Source organism: Acomys russatus, chromosome 4, assembly GCF_903995435.1.
Source record: "Acomys russatus chromosome 4, mAcoRus1.1, whole genome shotgun sequence".
In the NCBI taxonomy this organism is placed as follows: Eukaryota; Metazoa; Chordata; class Mammalia; order Rodentia; family Muridae; genus Acomys; species Acomys russatus.
The window spans coordinates 72,240,525-72,266,986 of NC_067140.1; the positions used below are offsets into that span (position 1 = coordinate 72,240,525).

General features: G+C 40.4%; 1 non-coding gene across 1 annotated transcript; it reads right to left on the bottom strand.

Annotated features, from left to right (window-relative positions):
* Positions 1–3,036: 3,036 nt before the first annotated feature.
* LOC127188753 (U6 spliceosomal RNA) lies at positions 3,037–3,143 on the bottom strand. Its single transcript, XR_007830598.1, has one exon. It is a non-coding gene; the product is annotated as a U6 spliceosomal RNA (small nuclear RNA).
* Positions 3,144–26,462: the final 23,319 nt, after the last annotated feature.

A 26,462-nucleotide genomic window follows, 5' to 3' on the forward strand; every position in this document is an offset into this window, starting at 1 on the left:
ATACAGGTGAAGTACTTATAGGCAAGAATCTTTTAATTAAACAATTTAATTCTAATGCCGCTTTGAGCCTCTTACCGCTATGGGGCAATAGGTATACTCACATGTAAATGAAATTTCTTTTTCTGCTATTATATGCTATTCACAAACTCCAGGTGTTGAACCTAAAAGGGCAAAAGAAAAGGCTTCCTCATCTATATCAATCTTTACTAAGGTCATTTATTACCTAACTCATATTGCCCCTTATTCTGCCATTGGAAACCATTAAAAATTCAACTCCTAATAACAAAGATGTTTCCTGGAGTAGCTACAGGATTCCTTATTTCTTGAATGTGTGGGAAACGCTTATTCACTCAGGAACAAGAGAAATGAATATACTATATCAGACCTTCATCTCGCTTTCAAAGACATGTAGAAACTTAACCCTCACTGCACATAAACCTAAAGGGTATGGTCCAGTCCTGTGAGCACTCTGGCCCCCACATGCGCAATGTTTATTTTCCTTCCAGTGGCTCAGTGCATGTGAAAAGGAACTCTGTGTGAAAGAGATTCAAGTAGAGCTTAACACCAAGACCAAACAGCAAAGTCAGAGTTCTGCTGGTCCCTGAGAAAGCATTGGTGTTACAGCGAGTGGCTCATGGACAGCAGCAGCAGCAGCACCAGGAGCTGGGAGCTGGGTTTCACCTTCCAAAACTAGAGTAGAACAGTCTGTGTGAGCAACACAGTTATTATTCTGTAGAGGAAGCTTTACTGGCATAAAAGTTTGTCAAAGTTATACAAAACAATAACTGCGTGGATTGTACAGCATCTCAGACTTGTAATTGTGAGATACGTAAATGGAAATTTTTAGGATTTTTCTGGGTTTGTGGGGTCTGGGGTGTAAATTGTATTTTAGCTTCTCTTTTATCCTGACTTAACTTGTATTTTCTATTTTTTTTTTACATTAAAAGAATTTATTTTTCCCAATCAATGGAGGTAATTGATGTGAAATTATTTCACTTATAATCTTTTTAAAAATACATTTACTTTATTACACATGTATAAAACAAACCACATACAGCAGGGAGAACGATGAGTTCTATAAATGTTACATTCATAGTGATTTGGCTATTTGTATTTGTTCAGCTTGAAGTAAATATGTTTCCTGTCTTTTGGGGTCTAAATTTATGAATGAAATTCAATATCTATCCTATCTCAACTCTAATAACTTAACTTCTTTATGTTGATCTAAAACGACCTTATCCCCTAACCAACTAAACTTGATTGTAAAACTATACTATCTGGCCTTCAAAGCCCCTCAGAGACATGAGAAGGAATAAAACTTAAATTCCTGAGTGAACCAGCAGTTGGGGTTAGCAGCTTCTTAAATGAACAAGTTGACTTAGGCAGTTTACTGCTTGAACAGTCACCTAACACTCTTTTATAACGTTGGAGCCTCATCTTTGGCTTTCTGGCCCAACATCTCTGCCAGACTTATTCTCGAAGCCAGAACTATTGAGGACTTGCTTACCCTGTCTTGTCAGAGTGCGGCCCTTGACTCTGCCTCCATCTAAGCTGCCCATTTTTAGGCAGGATTCCGTTTGTGGCAGGAATTGAGGACATTTTGCCCAGTAGCTTGTTTGCCACATTTGAAGCCATTTCTATAAGGAGGCTCTTTGATGCTCATCATCTTCATTGAGGTCAGCTGGGTGTTGTCAAGAGTTAACTTGTCTTGTTGTCAAAGAAATTTAAGGTTATAAAAACATCTTTAAATGCCATATTCTGTGTGCCTCTGAGTCTTTTGAAGACCTTTGTGCTAAAAATCTCACAAGTATTTGACATGCCCATCTTTTGTATCAATATACTTAATTCTATACCAGTGACTTAGACATAACCTTCATTATGAGTAACAATTCATGCCTTGGGTTAAGGAGTAGTTTCAATTATCTAGCTTTTGTTCTATCTTCCCTCTATGTTACTATGCCTCCCATTCTTTCTTTTCAGCTCCTATCTCCTTACGTACGTATGCAAGATAAAGAAAAAGAGAGACATCTCTGAGTTTCACCCAGTTTTTTTCTCTATATAAGACAAATAATGACTTATGACCACTTCCCGATGAGAATAAGCATTTGTAGACCAAGAGAACAAACAGAAAGCTATACGACCCTCCCCCACTTTAGAGGGAATAGGTGTCATTCTCTTAAGGTTTCCTTAGGCTGAATTGGGGCAAATAACATCTTGAAAGGGGCCCAAAAAGATTGGAGAAAACAGTTAAACAAGCCAGGGATTGCATTTGTGGTCCAGTTTCTAAATGTTGAGAGGTTCCAGACTTAGTAGGAGATCGAAATGGTGGTCCAAATTGGATCAGAAGTTTTCTACAATGTTGTCCAGGAAGCTGTCCAAATCTGATGGGTAACAGCAACAGAGTCATCCGGGCTGGAGCTAGGAGGATGCAGGATGTCAGCATCCATCATGCGGAGAGGAATGAATCCTGTCAGGTCTGATCTAGCATCAGTGTCCAGTTATTTTGTTCTAAAAACATAATTTCTCACAAGCATTGTACAGTTCTAACATTATGATTGTTTGAGGTGTGCGGGATGCACAGAACAAATAAAGCTAGCTTTCTGCTCATTGTATGAGTTGACGTAAGGCGTGTGCAAATCTTCCTTCATGCAGTACTGAGTGGCCTCTAGTAATAAGTCACAGAGAATCTATGGCCAACATGAGGCCTCTCTATGCCTTTACATTCGTATCTCTGCCAGTCTCAGAGCTATTCCCATGCAGTGGGATTAGGAATATAATTTACCTTCTTGTTGTGCAATTTGAATTCTTTACATCCCAATTGTAACCCTCTCCCCCACCCCATCCCGATCCCACCCCTTCGCTTATCAACTCCCATCTCTCATCCCCTTTCCCTCCCTCCTCTAGTCCTTAGAAAGGGGACCCCTCCTCCCCAAACATCAGATCTTAGTTTATCTAGTGTCCCCTGTACTATATATGGCCTCTTCCTCTGTGGCCTGACAGGGCTACCCTACACTCACGGCACTCTGTCAAGTGTCCAAAGATATGGAACGCTTCATGAATTTGCATGTCACCCTTGCACAGGGGCCATGCTAATCTTCTCTATATCATTCCTATTTTAGTACATGTGCTGCCGAAGTAAGCATTTTCTATTTTTTAACAACAAAAATATAGTACTTTGTAATAAACACATTTGTTATTTTTAACAAGAAAAATGTAGTACTTTGTAATAAACACATTTTTTATTTTTAACAAGAAAAATGTAGTACTTTGTAATAAACACATTTTTTATTTTTAACCAAAAAAATGTAATAAACACATTTGTTATTTTAAAGGATAAAACGTTGAAACAGACTTTAGAATATCAAAGTGTCTAGACTTTCCTAGTCAGGGCCTCTGAGTAAAGAACTGAAGAACAAGTAATCTCCCTGAGATAGGGAGCACCCTGAAGATAGAGAGCACCCCTGAGATGGGGAGCACCCCAAGACAGGAAGTACTGTTGAGACAGGGAGCACCCCTGAGACAGGGAGAACCACCAAGACAGGGAGCAGCCCTGAGAGAGGGAGCACCCCTGAGACAAGGAGAACCACTAAGACAAGGAGAACCACTGTGACAGGGAGCACCCCTGAGACATGGAGCACCCCTGAGACAGGGAGAACCACCAAGACAAGGAGAACCACTGAGACAGGGAGCACCCCTGAGACAGGGAGTATCCCTGAGACAGGAAGAAATACTGAGACAAAGAGAACCACCGAGACAAGGAGAACCATTGAGACAGGGAGTACCGCTGAGACATGGAGCACCCCTGAGACATGGAGCACTCCTGTGGTAGGGAGCACCCGTGAGACAAGAAGAACTACTGAGACAAGGAGCATCCCTGAGATGGAGAACCACCGAGAAAAGGAGAATTACTGAGACAGGGAAATCCCCCAAGACAGGGGTTCTCTCCTGAGGGCAACTTGGTAGGCAAATTAAAGGGGCCACACAGGATGGGCTTTTCAGATAAAGCCCAGCTTCAGAGTAATTTCTAGGGATGGGGAAGGGGTGGGTTAGAACATCAGCAAAACCTCTGGTTGTCTGGATTTCTGAGTCACCTGCTAATAACTACAGGCTGGGGGGGGGGGTAAATAAATGCTGTTCAGTGCCAGGGGCAATTCCAAGGATGTCATAACTATCCTCTGGAAAGCATGAAGGAGCTGGGAATGGGTACATAGCACAGCAGAAGGTGTGTACTTGATTTTACACGATGGAGTCATGAGTGAAAGCATGAGTTTTATCCACAGACTCAGATTTGATTTTTGCTGTTATTTACTAACTACATGTCTATTGGCCAAGTCTCAATAGCCCCCGAGTCTCAGTTTCATCATTTGTAAATAAGAGATAATAGTTATGTGGCCTTGGACAGCAGCCTCACAGGAAACAATCAGATGTGTTCCCAGCTTTAGGGCCACTAGCCCTGTGCTCATGTAAGGTGAGTATTCAGCTATGATTTATTGGGAACCATTGGGCAGAAGGTTAGGTTAGCTAGTGTAGGCAGAGGGAAGGTGGTTACTGAGAGTGTTATATCTGGCCCTGACATCTTACCATTTCCAATTCTCTCTGATTTCAGTCTGCAATGACATGAATTAAGATGCTCCTGTGCCAAATGTTCCCCCATAACCACAGTGTTCAGCCTCACAGCCAGCCCTAGAGCCAAAGGAGACTCAAAATCTAGTACATGAGAGCAATCTTCCAGAGAGAGAGGCAGCTGTAAGCCTCCACTCTCATCAGCTGAGCACAAGATGGGCTCGCTGGCAAAGGGGACCTGGGTAGGGTACCAGCAGCTTCTGCTACAAATGGTATGGTTTGGGATGAAAAGTTTTAGGACAAAGGTCTAGAAGGCAATTCTTTGAGGTCATTTTGCATGTCATGCTTTTTCTTTCAAATGAATATGATTTCACAAATTTGTCTTATTCATCCTTAAATATAAAATTGAAGAAAGAATGAGAACAGCAATGAAAACTCATTTGCCAGCAACTTAGAAGGAATAAAAGCAATTCACAAATCCCACTGAAGGTTTCTGTTTCTTCAAATTTGAATATTATTATACATTGAAAGCCATAAACATCTGAGACAGAAAGATGATTTCTTCCCTATGTTCTAGGATAGAATTACATCTACAAGGTACAAATGAATTGGACCCAGTAAAGTTAGTTTGGCAACTTATATTGAGTTTTCAACCTAAGATGTTCAATGTGGAGCCACCATGATGCCTAAGAGACCCACATCTTTTATTCAAGGAGGGTAGTATAAAAGGGGAGAAGTGGAAGGCTGAGATACCTCCTACACAGAGATACCAATTTGAAGTAAGAAGCCAGTTGGACTTTTTTTTTTTTAACCATTTCCATAAACTATGATTTTTTTTATGGATTTTGCTTGTTTAACTATGGACCCTATGGGAAAGTTACAAATGAAGGTAAATGGGACATGTGTGCAGATTAAAGAGGCTCATAATAACATCCTCAGGTCCTTTGGCAGTTATTACTACATCAAGACATGTCTGGGTAACAAGGAAGAACTAAATATTCTGTTTGCATTCTGCAAGCCAGGGGAGATTTCTTTTATCACACATAAACCATTAGAGTGTGTGATGTTCAGTATTACTAATGTCTTTGTAGGTAAGACTTTGAAGAGGAACTGATACACAAATCTGAACTCCCTAGCTTATAGTGATTTGCCTGATGATTTGAAATACTCCTCTGTTTCTCTAAAATTGAGATAGCATTATGGCCTTTGTTCCAGAGGCTTTAGTATCAAGCTCCTGCCTAAGGAAATGGAAAGCGAAAAATACAGCTTTCCTTGTAGGAATTAATAAAAATCAACATATAAAATAAAAGAAGCAATACATGAAGTATTCTGTATATGTCTGAATAGATCCACCACCAAAGCAACACTGAATAGCTAAAGAGTCAGCCAGAAGGGGCATGATTAGCAACAGGACATCACAGGAGAGGCCAGGCACACCATGCATGCCTAGATAATGTCTCATGTAGGGACATCTATATCTCACATGTGCATCATCCGATAGATCTAAACATTCCAACGTGTCAAAGGCTAGTATTGCCATCATGTTGAGTCAACCAGCGACCCTAAGCTGCATACACTTTACTTTATTCATTCACTCTGCATATGCTTATTTAGTGCTGGTAATGGAATCCCTGAGGAGTTTCTTTGCTCTTTGCTGCATCACAAGGAGTAGCTGATCCAGGTTGCACTTGCCAGGTTTCTGCATCATCTGGTTTCTGGATGGATTCAAAGAGTAGAGATCCTGTGTCAGACAGAAGGTAGAGGAGGTGTGGAGAAGCCAGTATAGTTCTCTTTCCCACTTTGCCCTAGGCAGCATACCAGACAATAGCTGTGTCTATCTGTCTCACTTTTCAGCTTCCACCTAACAGACCTGCCACACTTCAACCAGATGCCCTATCCCCTCTGCTTCATTAAAACTACCCACTCTTCTAGCTCCTGGGGTTAGTAAGTACCAATGGCCCTTGTTATTAGAATCTCAGCAACTTGGTGACACCAGTTGTGTCTCTAGTTTCTTCTGCACAACCACGCATCCTTACATCTACTCTCAAAAGACCCTAGAGGCTTCCTTTGCCTTAGTGGCATCCTGATTGACTAAGTATCAATCCTGACACTAGTGTGTCAGGAAGCAATGGATTACAAAACCAGACTTGGTCACTGTCCAAAAAATGGAAGATTATTATAATACTTAAAATGTTACATAATGTGTATTTGTATAAGGTTTAACATATATAAAACATTTCATAGTGCAGAACAGAGCATAAGCAACCATAAAGTATGATATTTCTAGGCACAGCCCTCTCTATAGTCTACCCTTAGTCATTAGAGATAGGACACATGATACTCAAATTATACACAAACAAAATAGCTGTAACCCCAGGCATGTATTTACTAGAGTGTCTTTCATATTAACTGACCATGAAGCTAACTGCTAAGAAATACTCTAGTCAGGGTAACTTTATAAAGAAAAAGGGATTATTTTGTTCATGGTTTTTCATGCTCAAAGTCCAAACTGCATGGTACAGGCTCTGGGTGAAGAATATCCTTTGCTGTCTTGCCTTATGGAAGATGCCAATAGAAGAAACATGGGGAAGTGAAGGTTACTTTGCCAGCCTGAAAGACAGAGAGAAACTGGGTGGGGCCAGGCTCGGGCTTTTATAATAATCTCATGAGAACTACCTAGGGAATCCATAAGAAACCTCTAATCCCCATAAGGTTCCATCCTGGAACACCTACAGTTTTCAGAGCCTGTTAAAACAAGCAGAAACTGCCAACCTACTTACCTCTGGTCAATTTAGAAAAGCTAGTGCTGGGGGATTTTTTTTTTTCCTGCTTTAAAAAAATACACTGTCAAATGCTAGGATTTTGGACACCCCAGGAGAGAACCATAGGCTCTCCCAGTATAGCTACATGATGCTACCTCACACAAGCTATGAGCATACAGTACATAAGACACAACCAGGAAATTTAGACAGTGAAATGTCTTAGGAGCTGAGTCCTGTAGGGTGAGGGCTTAACTCAGCTCTCCTGAAAGAGAAGAACGATAGAAGAGATGGCGTCCTGCATGGCAATGTGATTCCAGGAAGAGGAATAGAGGACAATATAAGTTTTTTTTTAAACCTTCCTTTTTACTTACATTTACCAGGAAACAGGCAAAGCCAGATCCTAATGTATGAGGAATTAGTTGGGAAGGAGATTCATTTCCACTTCATTCCGATTCCTCCCTCTGCCCTGATACAGCCTTGGTGTTTGTAACACCACAGTGGTTTTGGTAACTTCCATGTCTCATTCACAGGTCATCTTCCATAAAAGTGTCAACACTCTCAGTTCAGTATGGGATTTGTGAAAGCCAATGTGTCAAAGGGAAAACTGAGCAAGTCTGGAGCCTTAGCAGCTCCACTGGGAATGGTGTCTCCCACCCAGGCTCCCACACAGCGCTCACAGAACAGCTTCTGTATTCTCTCTGTTCTTCCTCTTGCGTGAACTCTAGTCTCAGCTACAAGGAAACAAACAAACAAAAAATGATCCAGTCTTACCTTTCAGAATCCTGACTGAAAATTTACTCACCCACAGTGAAAAACGTTTTTGGGATTCTACACATCACTATGGCTTGATTGTTGGTCAGATGGATTTAGCAGTGCAATATTAATAGGATATAAGCCCTGTTGCAACCACAAAAACTACTATCCGAAGAGGTATGCCCTTGGAATAAAAAGAGACAGTTTACCCCCAAAAGAAAAGCCATAGATGTTGGAACATAAAAGAAACATTTGCCGACAGCAAACCATGCCAGAACATAAAGTACCAGAATTTCTCAAAACCACCTTCCAAACCTTCATCTCTGCACATACTACCTAGGCAAGCTCATTAGACCTCCACTCGGAATGGCTCCCATCTTTATATGTCTTTTAAGCTCAGACTCCTCAACATATGACATTTGACATCGCATTTTAATTTTTAGCGTATAAGATTATGGGTTTCATTTTGACACTTTGACTATACTCCCTATTCACAGTCACTACCCTACACTGCCCTCTCCCATCTTCTTTATCGTCCAATAGTCACCGTTCTATCCCCATGAATCAGATTTATGAATTAGCAGTGGTGTTTCAAACCATTTCTCACAGCAAACTCACTGTCTGCCTCCCATATCGAGTTCCCCTTCACTGTTTCCTAGTTCATTGAAAGAATCACCAACCATTCTAACAGAAAACACAGAGTCCCAGGAATTAGCTTGCCATTTCTCTTTCCTCAGGACTCATCTGTTGCAATTAACCTCCGTTAAACTTCTTAAATTTCTTGTTTGAATTTGCTTCCCACTATCTGTACCCATACCATCACCTATCAACATCATCTCTCTGTACAAAGGGGAAGCTCCTTTATATTCTCTCCTTTTCTATAGTCTATTCACTACTACCAGCTATAAAACAGTGAAAATATGAATATATAACCTTTACACTATATGTAATATATATATATATATATATATATATATATCCTGTACAATACATATATATTACCAATTTCACGGTTTTAGAGAAAAATGGCTGGAAGAAATAACATATATATATATTTATACATGCATATATATATATACATACCTGTACATTGGAGTAAAGAGGCATTCTAGACAATCTGTTATCTGCGATATTGCAAGGTCCTTTCCTTGCTTAAGAAAGCTTTGTGAATGTTGTAAGATATAAGTCAGCCTATAGCATTGAAACATACAGTAATTAGCTAAATTATTTTTAATGAATTATACATATGGCTAAAAAAATCATATTCAAGCATCCTCAGTGCCCAGTCGGGTACAGAGAAGCTTGTTTTTACACTAATTCCTCCATGACTGCAGTATTTACCAATCCTCGAATCTGACAATGGATCTTGTTTTTCTGCAGGACTCGAGAACTTTTCTCTGCTGCTCCTGGTAAAGTAACTGTACATAATTTCTAGTCTTCTTCACAATGGCTTCACTGTCACTTTGTGGAACTGGGTATCCATTACTCCAACTGACTTTGTAGTTGAGTCTCACCTAGCCTGATATACAAAGAACTAACAGGTGCTGATTGTTCTGTATGCATGAAAGGAGTGCAAACAAGAAGAAAGACAAAAGACGTTGCAGGTCATTTTTCATAGTGTGATGACAAAACGGAAAGACACCATATTCCTATACCACATGTCACCAGATAAATGTGCCGTGAGGAATTAAAACTTATTCTTAAATGTGCCACATGTCTTGTGATAAAACGTGATCACAGTACTTGATTTATATGTTTTTCTGTACCACATATCCAAAGAATTCCAATAATATGAATTGGCTGGCAATTCCAGTGTCCCATAAAGATTTTGACTTCCCTTCATTTGAAATGCATGATTAAGGATACACACAAAATGACAATAATGATCATATTATTCAAGCTATTCCGTAACAAATTTCTGGCAAGTGGAAATAAATAATGGAACGGTTAAAAAAAGGAGGGAGGGAGGGAAGGAATGGGAAAGGGGAGGTATTGATTGATTCAGTTGCAGTAATTGGGTTGGTGGTTTTCTATTTCATCCTTTGACTTAAAAACATCATCTAGGCTGGACCAAAATGTACTTAAATCCTTTATACTTTATTCTAAAATCAATAGTTCAGAAACGCTATTCTTTTTTAGGCTATTGGTTTAAAAAATTACTGGAATAGAGAGGGAAGAGTGTTTTTATCCTTGTTCAAACACTTCTGGCTGATTCTGGTTTCTGCCTATTTAATCTCTCACCTTTGCCATTGGAGTTGAAATTTTTTAAAGAAAAGAAATGGAAATTAACATTTTTGGACATTTACATAGAATCTTCACTTAAAGATGAAAAACTCATTTCTTCACTCATTTATGCCTTAATATAAATTTAAAGGACTTATTTTCAGCATTCTAGAGTCTTGTTCCAGTATGGTGATTGATGGCTTTTGCCACCACAATAAGAAAACAATTAAGTAATAAACTTGTTATCATAAATTGGGATGAGGTTTTTAAGTAGAAAGTCAAGGAAAAAGACTTCCCTGGGGAAAGATCCACATTGAGAGGTCCAGAGTCATACAGAGGAAGAAAAAGACGTTTATAACTGAAGGCGCAGAGCCTTCCAAAAGCTTGGAGATAGTGAAACTCAGTGGAGAGCAGGAGCAAGTCCAGGAGACCTTCAGCAACGATGGTGGCAGGAGAAAAGCAAAGAGGATCAGGCTGATAAGACTTAGATCAAACTGTGAAGACCTTTCAGAGAAGAACATGGATGTTCCACCATGAAGAACTAAAGGCAGCAAATGACACAATCGAGATCAGTTAACTAAAATTTGCATCTTATTGACATGGGAAAAGGCTGAGATGAGGAAAAGAACTGAAGCCACTGAAGAGGGCATCATATTCTCTGTAGCGGTGTGACATCGAGCCTTAACCACTTGTGCTTGCCAGTCCCCAAACTACCCATAATATTTCACTTCTAATTTTCACACGCCAGTCTAGCATCTTTACTCATTCATTGATCAGGGGTGACATGGGTATCCAATAATATGATCTAAATATGATGTTCCAAAGGTAAACCATGAAAGATAACTGCAAAGATGGATTGCTGGAGCCAGCTGACATGTTGTAAAAATACTGATGCTACCCTGTTGGATGATTGTGGAGTGCACAAACACTCCAGCTATGTACATGAACCATATTAATGTCTATAATTCCTTGGACACCCATTTTAAGGTTGCTATAGATTTACTAGGTTACACCTTAAAAAGCAATTATTTAAACACATTATTTACTTGACCTTAGTTGAGAGCCATAATCAGTTGGGTGATATGCAAAAAATAAATTACTTATAAGGGGTTATTGAAATATAACAATGCAAACCAAGCACTGGTATCTATTGATATGGCAAAGTTTTTACAGGGAAAATTAATTTGAGGGAAATAACTTTCACTTCATGTAAGAGTGCAGAAAAACAAAGGGTCCACCAAAGAAATAGAAATTGTGGAAATAGCTGAGACACAGAAAGCACCCAGGTGAAAAGAAGATGACGACAAAGTATCTGCAGGTCAGAAGTGAATCCTTCAGGATGGAAGATGCCACCATTGGAGAAAGAGGAAGACATCAAAACAGAATGAAGGTAGGGGAAGCTAAGATTAGGATTCTAAGAACTGAGCTGAGTTGGCCTAATAATTATCTAATGTTCTTAGTACTCTGCCTCTTAAAATTGTTCAAGAGCAAAGCCTCATGCTATTCAATGGTGTGGAAAGGAGGCTGGCAGACAGGTTCAGCCAGTAAGGCACTTGCTGTGAAAGCACAGGAGCTCAGATAATCATAAATCTCATGCAAAAATGCAGCATCTACCCACAATCCCAGAGATGGGGAAATGGAGGCAGAGGATCCCTTGGGCTCTTATAAGCAGTCAAGATGACTGAGTCCAGGTTCAGTAAGAGAGCTTGCCTCAACAGTGTAAAGGATTTTGTGGCTTTCACATGCATGTGCACACATGTGAATGTACACCATACATACTTGTGTGTGTGTATGTATATATATGAATATATAGATGAGAGAGAGAGAAGACACACACACAAACACACGCACACACACACACAGAATGTGGAATAAAAATACGATGTCTCAGATGATGAGATTGGCTCCATACCAACGAGACCAAATCTTTGAGGAAGATGCACCTGCACAGGCTTATCTACCTTCTTTATGATATCGAGTACGTGGCGAACATTATAACTTGAAGAGAAGATAGACAAGTGAGTGGCCTTTGTAGCCAGATGACCCTGAGTGCAGTCCCAGGAATCCAAGCCCCTCCCCCCCATTATTTGTAGATGCACCTGGGATTTCGAAGGGCATCTCTCACCTAAGGGACTACAGTTTCCCAGGAAGTAATTAGTGAATCCTAGAATGGAGATGAAAACTTTCAAGCAACATAGTTGGAAATGAGACCGTGGGGTGTGACTGATGGTGGGCACAAACTGCCTGGACAAGTGAATCATGAAAAGCGAAATGCTACCAAATAGAAAGCTCCAATTGCAGGGTGTGGCTAAGCAATTTTATTCTGCATGAAAATGTGATTGCCAAGAACCAGTCCTCAAGCAGTCCAGAATTTAAAGCTTGTTTTAAAATGCAAATTTAAAGAAGCAAAAATATGCAGAGAACTTGAAAACGTCTCCCCCTCCATTTTTCATGTGGCTGTCTTTTCCCCCTTCATCAAGGTTTTGTGACTTACATGAGTTTTGATCCATCTACTTAGCCACATGGACTTGTGGAGCATTGAAATGCAACCCATATATCAAGTGTATCAGGTGTCAAGTGATTAGACACCTCTGGTTTCTGAATCTTGCTCATGGGAATATGCAGCCACAGCAGAAGCTGTCAGAGCATCCATCTGCATGCTGCCTAAGTCCTGTTAACATTCTCTTCTGATTCTCTCCCCTTACACACCCAGAAATCGCCAACAAAGCAGCCTGCAACAAACATCATATGGAACATGTTGGCTAAGCGTCACAAGTACCTACCTCTTGATTGGGACATTCTGGTGGCATGTGAACATGCCAAGTGTCCTCAAAATTGCCAAGACTTCCCAGGGCAGTCAATCTATTCATTAGCACACTCTTCTAATCACTTTTCTCCCTTCCCATGACTCCTGCATCACATTCTAATAAAATCCTACAACCCTGCCTTTATCTCGCGAAACCCAGTGTCCAAGAGCACCTTTTCATAGAATAAGATCAAGCACACATAAAAGAACTTAGCTTAAGGTGAATCTGAGCTGACAATGGCTGATAATGATGCAGCAAGGACAGCTGCAATTAAAGGTTGTAAGTAGGACCTCACTGATGGTGCCCTGTGCTCCCCAAGCTTCCTGAGAATGGACTTGACTCCCTGTGTGCTGACAACAGGATTTTATGTGCCTTGTGGCACATGTTTTACAAAGCTGTGCAATGTTAGTGGAAGGTACCTTTCATCCAACTCCTGAACTACTGCTCTTAATGACTTCCAATGTTATATATAGTATATAAAATATATATATACAAACTGTATAAACACACCCAATTTTACTAGAAGTCAATTCATAATAGTACTTTACTAGGATATATATATATATATATATATATATATATATATATATATATATATATATATATATACACATAGATAGAGATAGAGATAGAGATAGAGATATAGTCACAGATATGAGACAGGGTTTCTCTGTGTAGCCTTGGCTGTCCTGGACTCATTTTGTAGACCAGGATGGCCTCAAACTCACAGAGATCCACCTGCTTCTGCCTCTCTGAGTGCTGAGATTACAGGCGTCCCGGTTTAGGATATGTATTTTAAATATTTTATTACTTCATTTATTTGTGCGTGCGCACGCATGTGTGTGTGTGTGTGTGTGTGTGTGTGTGTGTGTGTGTGTGTGTGTGTGTGTGTGTGTTCAAGCTTAATGGAAAACTCCTTTGCCTGCTGAGTCATTTCCTGGGCTCTTGTTACATATTTTAAATTAAAATTATATTATGTAGCATCTCGTTTCCTCCTAATAACAGTATCTCAGTATTTTATCATTTTAGGACTTGAAATTCCCACAAGCCCTTTGGCTGCTGAGCCACATCCTTCTTCAGAACAGAGATCAGGGCCAGCAGGCTAATAACTACTATGAGCAAATGCCTATCTCTTTCTTGGCAGCATAGCACTTGGATTTTAAACGGTAAGTTTTTAGTTCTTAAAAGAGCAAACATGCCTTTGTGGGGAAAAGGAAAATACACAATAGTCTCGCCAACCTCGGGTGTGATGTTTACTTTTCTCTTTCGAGGATCAAAGCTGCTGAGTCTAAACTGAGTTCTTGCCAAGTTCTTATCACATTCCTTCAATGGTCTCCCCCCCCCCCCTGCCCCCAGGAAGTTCTGCAAGACATGAGGAAACAGTGTCTGTGGTGGGAGTGGGGAGGATCAGCCATGCTTGTGCTGTTGAATCATTCTAGTGTGTCTTGTGGGAAAGGGACATGCAGATGTCATTGCATTTATTGGTAGTGAACATCCTTTGGGTGGTGCTCTTTACCCAGAAGCCAGTTTCCAAAATGCCTTTGTTTGGAAGCTTTGTCTCCCACAACCAGATGGTGAAGGAGTTCAGGGAATGGAGTCTGCCTAACTTGCCTAGGGATTTCCAAATAGCCTGTATCAGATGTGCATGGCCAGTTCCCTGCTGAGCTTAATAAAACAAACCTAAGCAGGATCCCACACAGCACACCAATGCAGGCTCCACGGAAGCAGCTTGAATTCACCTGTGCTGGATTTCCCTCCCTTCTGAGTCCATTTCTCACGCATCTTTACTGTCTCACTGGGGCCCTTCCTCAATAACTAACTGCCTGGAGATGATTCTGATCATGATGATCGCTGGTGTTGACATAAATACGTAGGACTAGCCATGGAAACACTGGAAAACAGGGAAGCAATTAGAGACTGTGTGTCATGTTAGTGAAGAGTCCTTAGGTAGAAAGTGTGCAGAAGACTAAACTGACAGAAACACACCCTGCCCAAGGGAATTGAAGCCACCCTTAACCTACTCAGGCTGTGTGTTTTCTCTGAATCTGTCACTTTAACTCATCTTTTTGCTGCGGTCCAGCTTTGTGATGCCTTACTGTACAGTGATGTTTGCATGTTAACGGAAGAAACCTTTGCCCTGGATTTATGGTAAAGCAACTTATTCAACCTTTTAGAGACTAAGGTCAATGTGATAGAATGTAAAATACTAAACACCAGTGAGGTGATCTCAGTAATATGTAACCCAGAAAGTATAGATACCTGGGAGGAGTAATCCAGTTCTTCAGCAATGATATGGCTGTGGATGGATTATTTTAAGGTATTATAGACTCCAGCCAATAGCTTACATCTCTAGGAAAACCGTGAGCCAAAGCTTTCTATTCTGCCTTTAAGTGCCTCGCTGTTAACCCTGCCTCATCATTGCATGTGTGAATTCCCCTCCTCTTGATTCTCATGAGCATCCTTGAGGTCTACCAACATGCTCCATGTCTTCTCTTATTCATCCTCAGATTATACCGATTGAGTCTCGGATTCTGTAAATAGTATCCTTCCTTTATTTCCTGCCTCCTACAGGGAGCCTTTCCCAACAATTCCACACCTTCTGTAATGAATGTCTACCATTCTTTTCCATTCTAATTTGCTCCTTTGCCTACTGTTGCATGGCAGAATGAGGATCACTTTCCTAAGACTTTAAGTTACCCAGAGTCAGGGAGAAACAACGTCTTCAAATGCCATTGTTTCCCTGATAGCACATGGCACAGTTCTGAGTATATAAAATGCAGCTGCTTCTATCTAATGCACATTAACCTCCAGTGCTTCCTTCAGTGTCTTACTCACAGACAATAATGAGAAGTCCTTGCATCACTGAGCCTAGGCCTTACCACACTGTAGGACAGGCTTGCTCTAGTGCTAGCTTCTTGGTCCCCTGAGCTAGGTAGCTTTCTTCCCAACAGCAGATAACCTCTTACTCTTGCCACCCTGAGCCACAGGTTAACTTTAAGTGTTCTTCACAGACATCTAGAAAGTTCCAGCAGAACTGAGTTCCGGTGATGGCTATAGTAGAAATTTGTTTGATAGTGCACATTGGGAGATTGCCTGTTCTCTGGCTCACTTCTACTCTGTCCTACTATGCTTCCGGGGACTGGCTCCCAAATGAATTAATTAAAATCGAAGGCTGTCTCAAGCTCTGCTATGAAAAGAGCCTAAACATAACATCCATCATGAGCTGTCAGGAGTAGAGGAAGTTGTTTTTAATCCACCTTTCACCAAGACACCGAGCAAAGAACACAGTTGGGTTTCTAAGACAACCATCCTCTTATTCCAGCTGATTCTCCAAAATAAAAGCAAGTGAAGGCCCCTGGATTCTAGGGGGTAGCTTTGAAGTTCACTCACTTAAGTAAGTCTAGAAGGGCAGGTGCTGGCAGCACAGCCACTGCCCACAGCTCACTCGTCCAAGTTGAGAGGAGCCATCTATACCTACGCAAACCAAAAGCCACACTCCCAAGGATCTCAGGGTTCACTGACACAAAAGAGAAGAGAATATCACACACACACACACACACACACACACACACACACACACACACGATATTTTTCATATTTTGAATTGGACTTTGAAATTAGAGAATGTCTCTTCTTTAATTTTGGAACAAATTCTACCCATTAAAGTAACTGTTCAGGAATGAAGAAAACAAAAGCCATCCAAAAACTAGGAGAATGCTGGGAATTTACAGTCACTCTCTGACACCCAGAAAGGCAGTTGAGCATTTCTGGGAGTTGGTTACATAATTCCAACTCTTGGAGACTTAATACATTTTTCTGTTGGTTGCTGGAGAAACACACTTGTTTAATGAAATGTGAAGAGCTTTGACAAGGACTGTTTGCATGGTAATGTGCCAAGTTCTTGCTTAACTTGCTTGCTTAATTAAGTGTCTACTTGTGGTCTCCTTGGGAGTTTCTGAATTTCATTACCTCTTTCTTTAACGAAAATTTAATCTACTTGAGAAAGAAAGATTATTAATCATAGGCTAATGAACACTGGTACTTTCTAAATAAGTAGTTTTAAGACCCACTTCCCAGACAAATAACCAGACTAGCCAAATCCTAGTCCACAAGAAATTGGCCTGTTTTCAGCAGACACACCAAAGCCAGTGCAAGACATAAAATATTGGAACAGTGGTAGCTTGTAGCCAAAACAACTTGCTGAGCTGAGCAACAACAGAGCAAACGATGTTTATCTCTTCATGGATGGAAAACCAAAAGAAAGCTTTGTCCTGACTTAGTTTGTGATCTGCCTGATAGTCTGTTGAAAACCACCCACATGGACATGTGCATTTCTCATTGTCTTCTACTGGAAACACATATGGTCCAACTATGCCTCTCAGGCCTCGGGGCTCTGAACTTGAATTAAAATTGTTGTCTATTCAAAATAGGACATGCTAAATGAAAAAGGAGCTTGCACGTTCTTTCATTTGTAGATGAGGGCTGTCTACCTAGTATAAATTGTTGCGATCAGCAAAGTCATGGCTTTCTCCTCAAAGTGCAGATCCTAATGCCTGGAAACTAGGTGTGTGGTGTCTTACAGTGTAAAAGAGCTTTTGTAGATATGTTTGAATTAAGGCTCTTGAGATATGTGGGGCAGACGCATAAGCCTAGTAATAAGAGGAATTTTTTCAACGGAGCTAGAAAAAAAGACAAGAAAATAGTTTTTTTCCCCCCTAGAGCTTTCAGAAAGCAAAAAACAAAACAAAACAAAAACAAACAAATAAAACAACCAAAACACCTGGCCTACTGACACCTTCCAGGCTCCAACCTCCAGTGTTGTGAAATAAAAAAGAAGCTTGCATCATTTTAGGCTAAGTTTTCAGCACTTTGTTCTAGCAGCAATAGATAACTAATACAGTTATAATATTCAAATACTCCCTGAAAGGAAATGATATAAGAAAAAAAAGTACTATCGCAAGGGTTATGGCTAATGTTATGGTTTTTCTTTTTCCTTCTTTTCTATCATCTAAACTCAGTAATCGCTAACATTTTGTCTTATGATCCTCTGCTCTGCTTTGGAACGAGTACAATGTTCCTTGCACGTGAGCATCAGGTACTCGGTAGATATAAAGTCTGACCTGTATCCACTAAACCATCTCATCATCCATAATCTTATTTCAACATAAGTCCTGACAACCGATTTCAAAATGCCACATGCAAATTATTAACTAATTGTCATATGACTTTGTGTGCATTTTTCTATAATATGATTTGAAGACATAATGTCATAGAATTAAATGTGTATGACATAAGCTGTAAAGCAGGAGAAGCAAAGCCAACCCTATGAAGATGCATCCTAAAATAAGAAGTAACAACTCTTGGCTTCTTCCTGTCTCCTTGTTCTCTCCTTTCAGCTGCTCTTACTTCTCCACAAAACGTGCCAGAGAACTTGACAGTCTAAGAAATGCATGTTGGAAATGACCTATTTTCTTTTCTTCTCAAAGATTTATTTATTATCTATACAGTGTTGTGTATGCATGCCAGAAGAGAGCACGAGATCTCACAACAGATGATTATGAGCCACCATGTGGTCTCTGGGAATTGAACTCAGGACTTTTGGAAGAGCAGTCAGTGCTCTTAACTTCTGAACCATCTCTCCAGCCCTAGATGAGATGATACCTCAAGAGCAGCAGGCAAATGACCATTGTGTTTCCAAGAACATGGTATGGATTTAAATGCTTCAAATTTCCAACCTGCTGGGGTGGACTTATCTTTGTTTGGAAGTTGTTTAGTTGTGTCAAAGACCTTAAATATTCCGAAGGTTATTCTTAGCAAGTGAGGAGGGCCTACTGAACTGGAGCAGCCAGGAGTAGGTCATGTTAGGGTTGGTTGCACAAGTGAACTTTAATGCTCACGTGTCCATCTGCTGTAGCTGTATTTTCAGGTTTCTGGACAACAAGTAGATTATAGATGAAAGAGGAATCTCGGAAAAGGTCCTAGGGAAACATGAGAAACGAAGCTAAATAAATAAAATGCAAAGTTCCTAATTATTTCAATAAAAATAGCAGACGTACAATTTTTAAAGGACAAGATAGCAGTTATATGCATTGTAGAAATATGTCTGGCACGTTACATTTTGCATCAAGGAAGGGAACACTTTTCCTATTTTTTTTTTTTAATAAACTCAGGTTTTGTTTTGCATTTCTCTTCTTTTCTTTTTGAGATTGAAATATAATTAGTTATATCATCCCCCCCTCCTTTTTCTCCCTTCCCGTGTACCACTTCTTGATCTCTTTCTATTCTTTTTTCTCTAATTATTGTTACATGAACTATGTATTTTCGTGTACATAGATAATCCTAAGTGCATCCTGCTCAGTCCTATAATGATGTTTGTATGTAGGTTTTTAGGGCTGAATATTGGGGACTGGCTAGCCAATTAGAGTGCTCTTCCATGGGAAAGCCATTTGTCCTGCTCTTTGTATTCCTTGGATGCCTGTATGTTTCATGTAAAGATAGAGCTTTCTGGTCTTTCCCCATCTACTCTGACATGTCTATTGTTGTCCTTGTTCATCCAATGTTCAGGCAGCCATGTTTGCCAGACTTTGTGGCTGCAGCTTCTGAAGGAAGTTTCTCTCTGCAACAGAGAGAGATCGTTACAGAAAACCACAGACAACCACAATGTGAAGTTGTGGAGCCAGGTTCAACGGGATATGAAACAAATTCTGTACCAAAGGCAGAGCTAACATTAGGGAAGAGGGAGCAAAACTTTGGAAGAGACAGGACTCAGGAGTTTTCTGTGAGACTGTGCCTCTCAGTCATGCCGGAGACCTATGTTTTGTACGCTTAAACTAGAAAGCAGCAAACAGAATAAGAAAACAAGCCAAAGCATTGTTGAAATATCAAATGGTGAGAAGAATATATTCAAAGCTCTTGATTAGATTGTGCAGGGCTTTCGTTGAAACAAACTAAGAGAAGAAGATTGCTGTCATGTTTCTTCAATATATTTAAAGAATGGAAGCTCAAAAACTTTCAAACCCAGACTTTGATGTCATGAACTGTAGCCCCTGGCTATAGAAAACCGTGGGTTATGATGAAATTCTAGGCCAATGTTTCTCATTATGAATATCATGTGAGTCATGTGCATGCATGTGTGCGTGCGTGTGTGTGTGTGTGTGTGTGTGTGTGTGTGTGTGTGTGTGTGTGTGTCAGAGAAAGAGAAAGGGACAGACAGAGAGAGGAGGAGGATATGTGTGTGGCCCATGGTCATGGACTATCTTCTTGATTCAGTTCCCTTTGTATTGCATTTAGACACGGTCCCTCATTGAATCAGAGACTCACCACTTCACCTAGGCTGGTCAGCAAGCTCTCCAGATATTCTTGTCTCTGCTCTCCAATGTTAGGTTTTCAGCACACATGGCCATGTCCAACTTTTTACGTGGGTGCTGAGGATGCTAACTCGAATTTTCATGCCTACAAAGTAAGTGCTCTTACATGCTACATGCTAAAGTTGTTCCAAGAACATATTTTTAAAAATTAAAGAGAGAATCAAATTTCACCTTAGCACCAGCATCCCTGGTATTACTTTGAATCTCAGAGTTTCCACAACACAAAAAAAAGATGTCTACCAGCTGTTATTGCAGCCTTATGCCCTTTTCTTTATATTGCTAGTGGGAAGAATGTACGTCATTCATAAAGGCCTCAGTAAATATCCTAGGATGATGCTTACAAGCTACTGCTTGGGCCATCTGCAGAAATTTAATTCCCAGTAAGAGGTAGAACATGAAAACTTAACTTGATTTTGGTGTTTAGAAATAGAGTGTTTTGGGAAGTGATTGGCTTTAAAGATGCCTATCATTAGATGTTTGTGTCTTTACAGGAAGAGCATGACCACATTAAAGGGCAAGTTATTTATATCTGCCATGTGATATCTGGAAGGGCCTCTGGGATCTACCAGGGAAAATGGCTATCACCAGATATGGTTCTTTGATCTTGACATGAGCCAAAATAAACCATACCACAACAAGTCACACTATAGTCTACTGTGCAATTGATCACTAGGGTTGATGCACTTGACATTTTCTGAGAAGGATGTTTGGAGTTTTCCATTTAAAGTACATGAAGTTTATGGAAGTGACTCATTCTTGTAAAAGAGAATCAGGTTTCTAGAGCTAAGAGGAAAAAATGGATGCCGGGCAGGAGAAATTCTTCCTACAATTAAGACTCTTCACCATGTGCAGCTAGTTGGTTCCACAAACATGAGTAATTAAATCAGAATATATATTTAATAAGTGCCAACACACACCTCCTCTGCTCAGTGTTAGTCATGTGAGCATCTCTACCTTTTAAAGACTATTTAACCTTGAGACTCTGAGCTTTGAATTATATACCTGTAAAAAGTAGGACCTTCCTCATACTTTCATTATAAAGGTTAAATTGAGTTAAAATTGATGAAATACTGGCAACAGACTGTAGTACTAAACAGTGTTAAAACCATTAAATAAAGATGCAAAATGTAACATTATATACTTGACTCAGACGATCTGTTCATGTCACAAATAATTTCACATATGTTTCTTTCTGTCAAACTAGCTTCTAGAGAGCTGAGAAACCACTAGAAATGTTTGCTGAATGAATAAATCTCATTTTCATAGTTTAAAAAAATGAATATGTTCCCTACGAAGAGACATACTTATGTCCTTACCTGTATTGTAATTACCCTCTGTGAGTACGTGGCAAAAAATGTGATGGAATACCATCAATACACTCTCAGTCTCTTGTCGAGAAAAGTCTGGGTAATGATGAAGAAACAGTCTACGCACTATGACTGTCATGAGGAATCACCTCCACCTCCATCATTAGCTCCACAATATTTGACTTAATTCATTTTCCTGGGATCATAATTATAGCCTATTATTAGCTATATAATTATAGCATACTAAGGGGATTATAAGAACCACAAAGGTAACAAACAGAGTTGTGCTCCCTAATAGCATGAAGTCCTCAGGACATGTAGTTCTCAGGGTTATGCCTCCCCAAGACACACCCATTGTGGGTTTGCTAACCTGGGGGCTGCATTCAATGAGTTCCAGAGCTGTTTTCCTTTTGCATGGACCCCAACAGAAAACTGAATGAATTCTAGTTTATATGCCTATTTTGCAGTATGAGTTGAGCCTAGCCCAGGCTGTTTGCATCAGATAAAAGACAGGGTTTTTCTACTGGGCATTGGAAGAATGGAAATAGAAGGTGCTTTACCCTGGGAAATACAGGAGGAAGTAAAACTGTAATCTCAACAGCAAGTAAAAGTGTCTTAGGAAGTAAGATTGAGGAAGCTTACATCAACTCTCTTTTCTTGTGTTGACTTAATTGACATAATGAAATCCATCCACCATTCTTATCCTCTCCCATCAAACTTTTCAGACTTCATCAAAAACTATTTCCCCTGGATCCTTAGTGTCATTGTTTGTTTTGGTCTGTTCTGCCCTTAACTGACACATCATGTGTAGCCCTGTGTGAGTTCATATGTACTGTGCCTGTCTTCCTTGTGAGGACAATGTCTTAACAGTCCCTGTACATCTCTGGTGGAGCCTTGCATGTACTCAGCTGGCATCAAGCCTCTAGTAATGACAACATGAATATGGACCGCCTTAATCACCTGCCCAACATCACACCCATGCCTGTGGGTGTGTCTGGAACAAAAGCAGCTCTGCTGAGGATGCCTTCTACTGCAGAGCAGAAACCTGGAGAGAGAAATGACAGAGGACAGAGAGAACCACTCAAAGTCACCTCCAACAGCACCAGAAGCTATATAATTCATTCCCTCTTGAGACCATGCCTATCAGAATATGATTTTTTTTTTAAAAAAAAAGCAGCAGGCAATCTGCCATAGATTTGCACTTTTACCCTGTTCTTCAGAATATGTTGTATCATATACTTTTCATATTCTACATCAAGAGAAACCAAAGGAGTGGGGACATCTTGGTCAAAGGATGTTAAAAACGTATAACGGCAGGCAGAGAAGGCTGTCTTAGACTGTTCCCCAGAAGCAGGCATTGAAGCAAAGATTAGGGTCCAAATAGTTTATCTTGGAGGTGTTCTCAGGAGTAGGGGAGTATGAAAAAGAGAGGAAAAGAAAAGCTACAGACATGATGAGCAAGCCGTGCCTGTGGGTCACTGGAACTCAGCTGTGTGGGAAGCACTGTATAGAATATACTCCCAAGTTGTTCTTTCTGTGTTCTTATAAAAGGCAAGATCTGAAACTGACTATATTGCAGGATTTCTACAAAAAATACACACAGTGAGCCAAATCTGAAGAAAATTAAAGTTTCTGAGCACTGTACTTATACTTACTTTTCTCTTTCTTTTAATTTTTAAAATTTCATAGATTCTCCACCCCATACCATGAACATACATTGTTTATATAATTTGACCATGATATCTTTGAGTATACAGTTACTTCTTTCTACGAGTGGCCCTAAAATGATTTGCTACTTTGGTCCATTTGGGCCTCAGTTGTTAGATCCTGTCTGGGCTGTGCTCAAGGATACCAACTTCCAGATTACTGTCTTTAACTCTTTTCTCCTCATCTGCCCCCAAACCCAGGTAACATTTGAGGTGAGCCAGCAGTCAACCAACTAACATGTAATTAATATTTATAGAGTGTCCTCTGTGTGCCAGGCACTGCCCCAGGCTCTAAACAAAACCAAGAATGTTTTAGTGCTCCTCAAGGGAACATAGTAATAAAATAAAATGAACAAAAGTGCCCATCTTTCAGCAAGACTAAAAAGCAAAGACTCATGATTCTCTGAGATTCTTTAGTTGGAGATTTAAGTATGAGAGTGTGGGCTGCCCTCAGGTTGGGAATTTCAACCTAATATCCAAAAGATTCACAGGAGGTAACCAGACTAACAAGTGCATGGGGTCAGCAGGTTAGGAACCAGGGGTGTAGCTGTTACCTGTACAAAAAGATGTACCGTCATACTGTAAAGCCACAATCAAGTGTCCTAAAATAATAGAGATGGAGACAGTATTGACTTAAGGTCTATAGGAAGCCAAAGGAATCCAAAGGAACTGGCCACCAATAAGAGCTTCAACAACATGGTAAGAGTCTTTGGAGGAAATATAGGTTGAATCTACTGTCATACCAGGAAATGTATGACCAGAAAGATTCTGTTAGAAGACAATGAGCATTGGGAATAAAGCAAGCAGAAGATGGATGGGTGTGTGTGTGTGTGTGTGTGTGTGTGTGTGTGTGTGAGAGAGAGAGAGAGAGAGAGAGAGAGAGAGAGAGAGAGAGAGGAAGAGAAGAGATGAGGGTGGTCGGGGGCAGGGAGATGCTGTCCTTGGAAGTCATATAAAGATAATAGGACTTGACACAACAGGAACTGGGAAGCAAGGGCAGGCAACACAGAGATACACTGGGGTTGATGTTGCTCATCATATCACCTGGAAAGAGTGAAGCAAGAGGCAAAACCCACTGTACACTAGACAGCAATTAAGAGTCTGGCAACAATGAGCCTGTTTTCTCTTTTATCCTTGCAAATAGGGCAGGAATAACTTAACTAGGATTTCAGTGTCTGCAATGGAAACTCTTATAAGGAAGGAGAAGCATTGCTACATTGCTGGATAGTATCACCTTTATCTCACTTATTCTGTCTAATTCTCTCAAAAACTAAAGAAAGAGGCTGAAATGTAACCAGTTGCCTTTTCCCAGAGCTCTGTTTACCGAAGACACAATACCTGCAAGGCATTCTGGGGCTTAGCTCTGTGTGACCAACTAGTGGACTATACAGTATTTCTCTGCTTTAAGGATCCCTTGTCTTTCCCCAAACCTCCTGCCTCACAGCTTCTCCTAGATATGGGGTTATGAATGTGATTTGGTGAGGTACAGACCATGTTGTCCAAAGGAGCTGAATACAGAAGAATGTCAGAAACATGGGGCCAGAGAAGTGTCCCTGTCTGCCTGTGCTCTGTCCTCACGGTTCCTATGACCAGCAGCAGTCTCGGAAGCTGAAGCATGCCTTCATACGGCATTCTAGCTCAGGCCTTTACCTAGGTCGTTGCCCTTCCTGTTGTACAGCGTTATCTAGAAAAAAGTGAAGTTCTAAGCATCTTGGGGTTCTGTTTTACTGTATAACTTTAAAGTCTTTCAAGAAACACTAGAGAAGGCAGGGTAATCCCTGTTTCAACCCTGACTGCACAGTTCCAAACCTAATGGCTCTAAAATCTCTACAGAGAGGGGATTAAAGCATGGCAACTCACTTACCTAGTACCACTGTAACCAGAATCTTAGGGTAAAGCTTGCCTTTGGCACCTAAGAGATGAGAAATGGTGAAAAGCAGAGAACAGAGCTTTGGTCACTGTGGACTAGGAAGATAAATAGTTAAAGGGGTGTGTAATGGCCTCAAAGTCATCTTCGGGGTACTCACAGGAGCCTTATGTTTCAATAGAGGAAAAATTAAATAGAGTAGCAGGAGTTATACCTTGTTTGTCCATCCTGGTGAAGGATTTGTCTAGTTGGTCAGCATCTCTGATTGAGATCTGCAAGATTATCTGAAGAAATCCTGACTGCTTTAGGGGATAGACTGGTTTTTCAGAACAGAATGACTGCTGGTCCTAACATCACTGGTGACTGCTGTCATCTGGAGAATAACCTGTCCCATGAGGCTCTGCTCTTCCTAGAATACAAGGTGAATGCAAGTTTTAGACAATGACTAAAGACCCTTAGGTACCTATTGGAAGTCTAGAACAGCATACTGTAGATAGATGACATCAAGATACTTCAGTTATTCTTTGTGCCTTTAGCCTAGAAAGGGAATGCGACAGATTAGGTATCAGCAGTTTCTAGAAGAACAGTCCAGGAGTGATTGACACGTACATACAGAGGCAGGCAGGTGACCTGGAATGAAGGAGACAGATGTACAATGAAGGCAGAGGTACCAGGCTTTCCGTAGCCTTATGAACACATGTTAGGAGTCAGGCCTTTCAGCAAATATGATTTTAAGGCATTTTGTACATTTTCCTCTCAAGATGGACCTTCTCAGCAGCTATGATTTCTTTATTGTCTTGAATTAAGCTTTCATTTATGCATTGTACATTAACATATTCCTCTCACATACCCCTGCCTTCCATTTTTCACTACCCTCTATCCCATTAGTCCCTTTTCTCCCCTTAGCTTTTCATCCACTCTCACACATATGTACATATAAGATTTGGTATAGCTGTATAAAATGAAAAACATGCATGGTATGGGTCTTCTTGAGTCTGGCTGAAGGCACGGTTCTCTCCAGTTGCATCCATTCTCCTTCATGCAAACATGATATTAGCTGGTTTGTTTATTGTGGCAGCATGAAGAGATAAGAGACTGTTAAAGCCC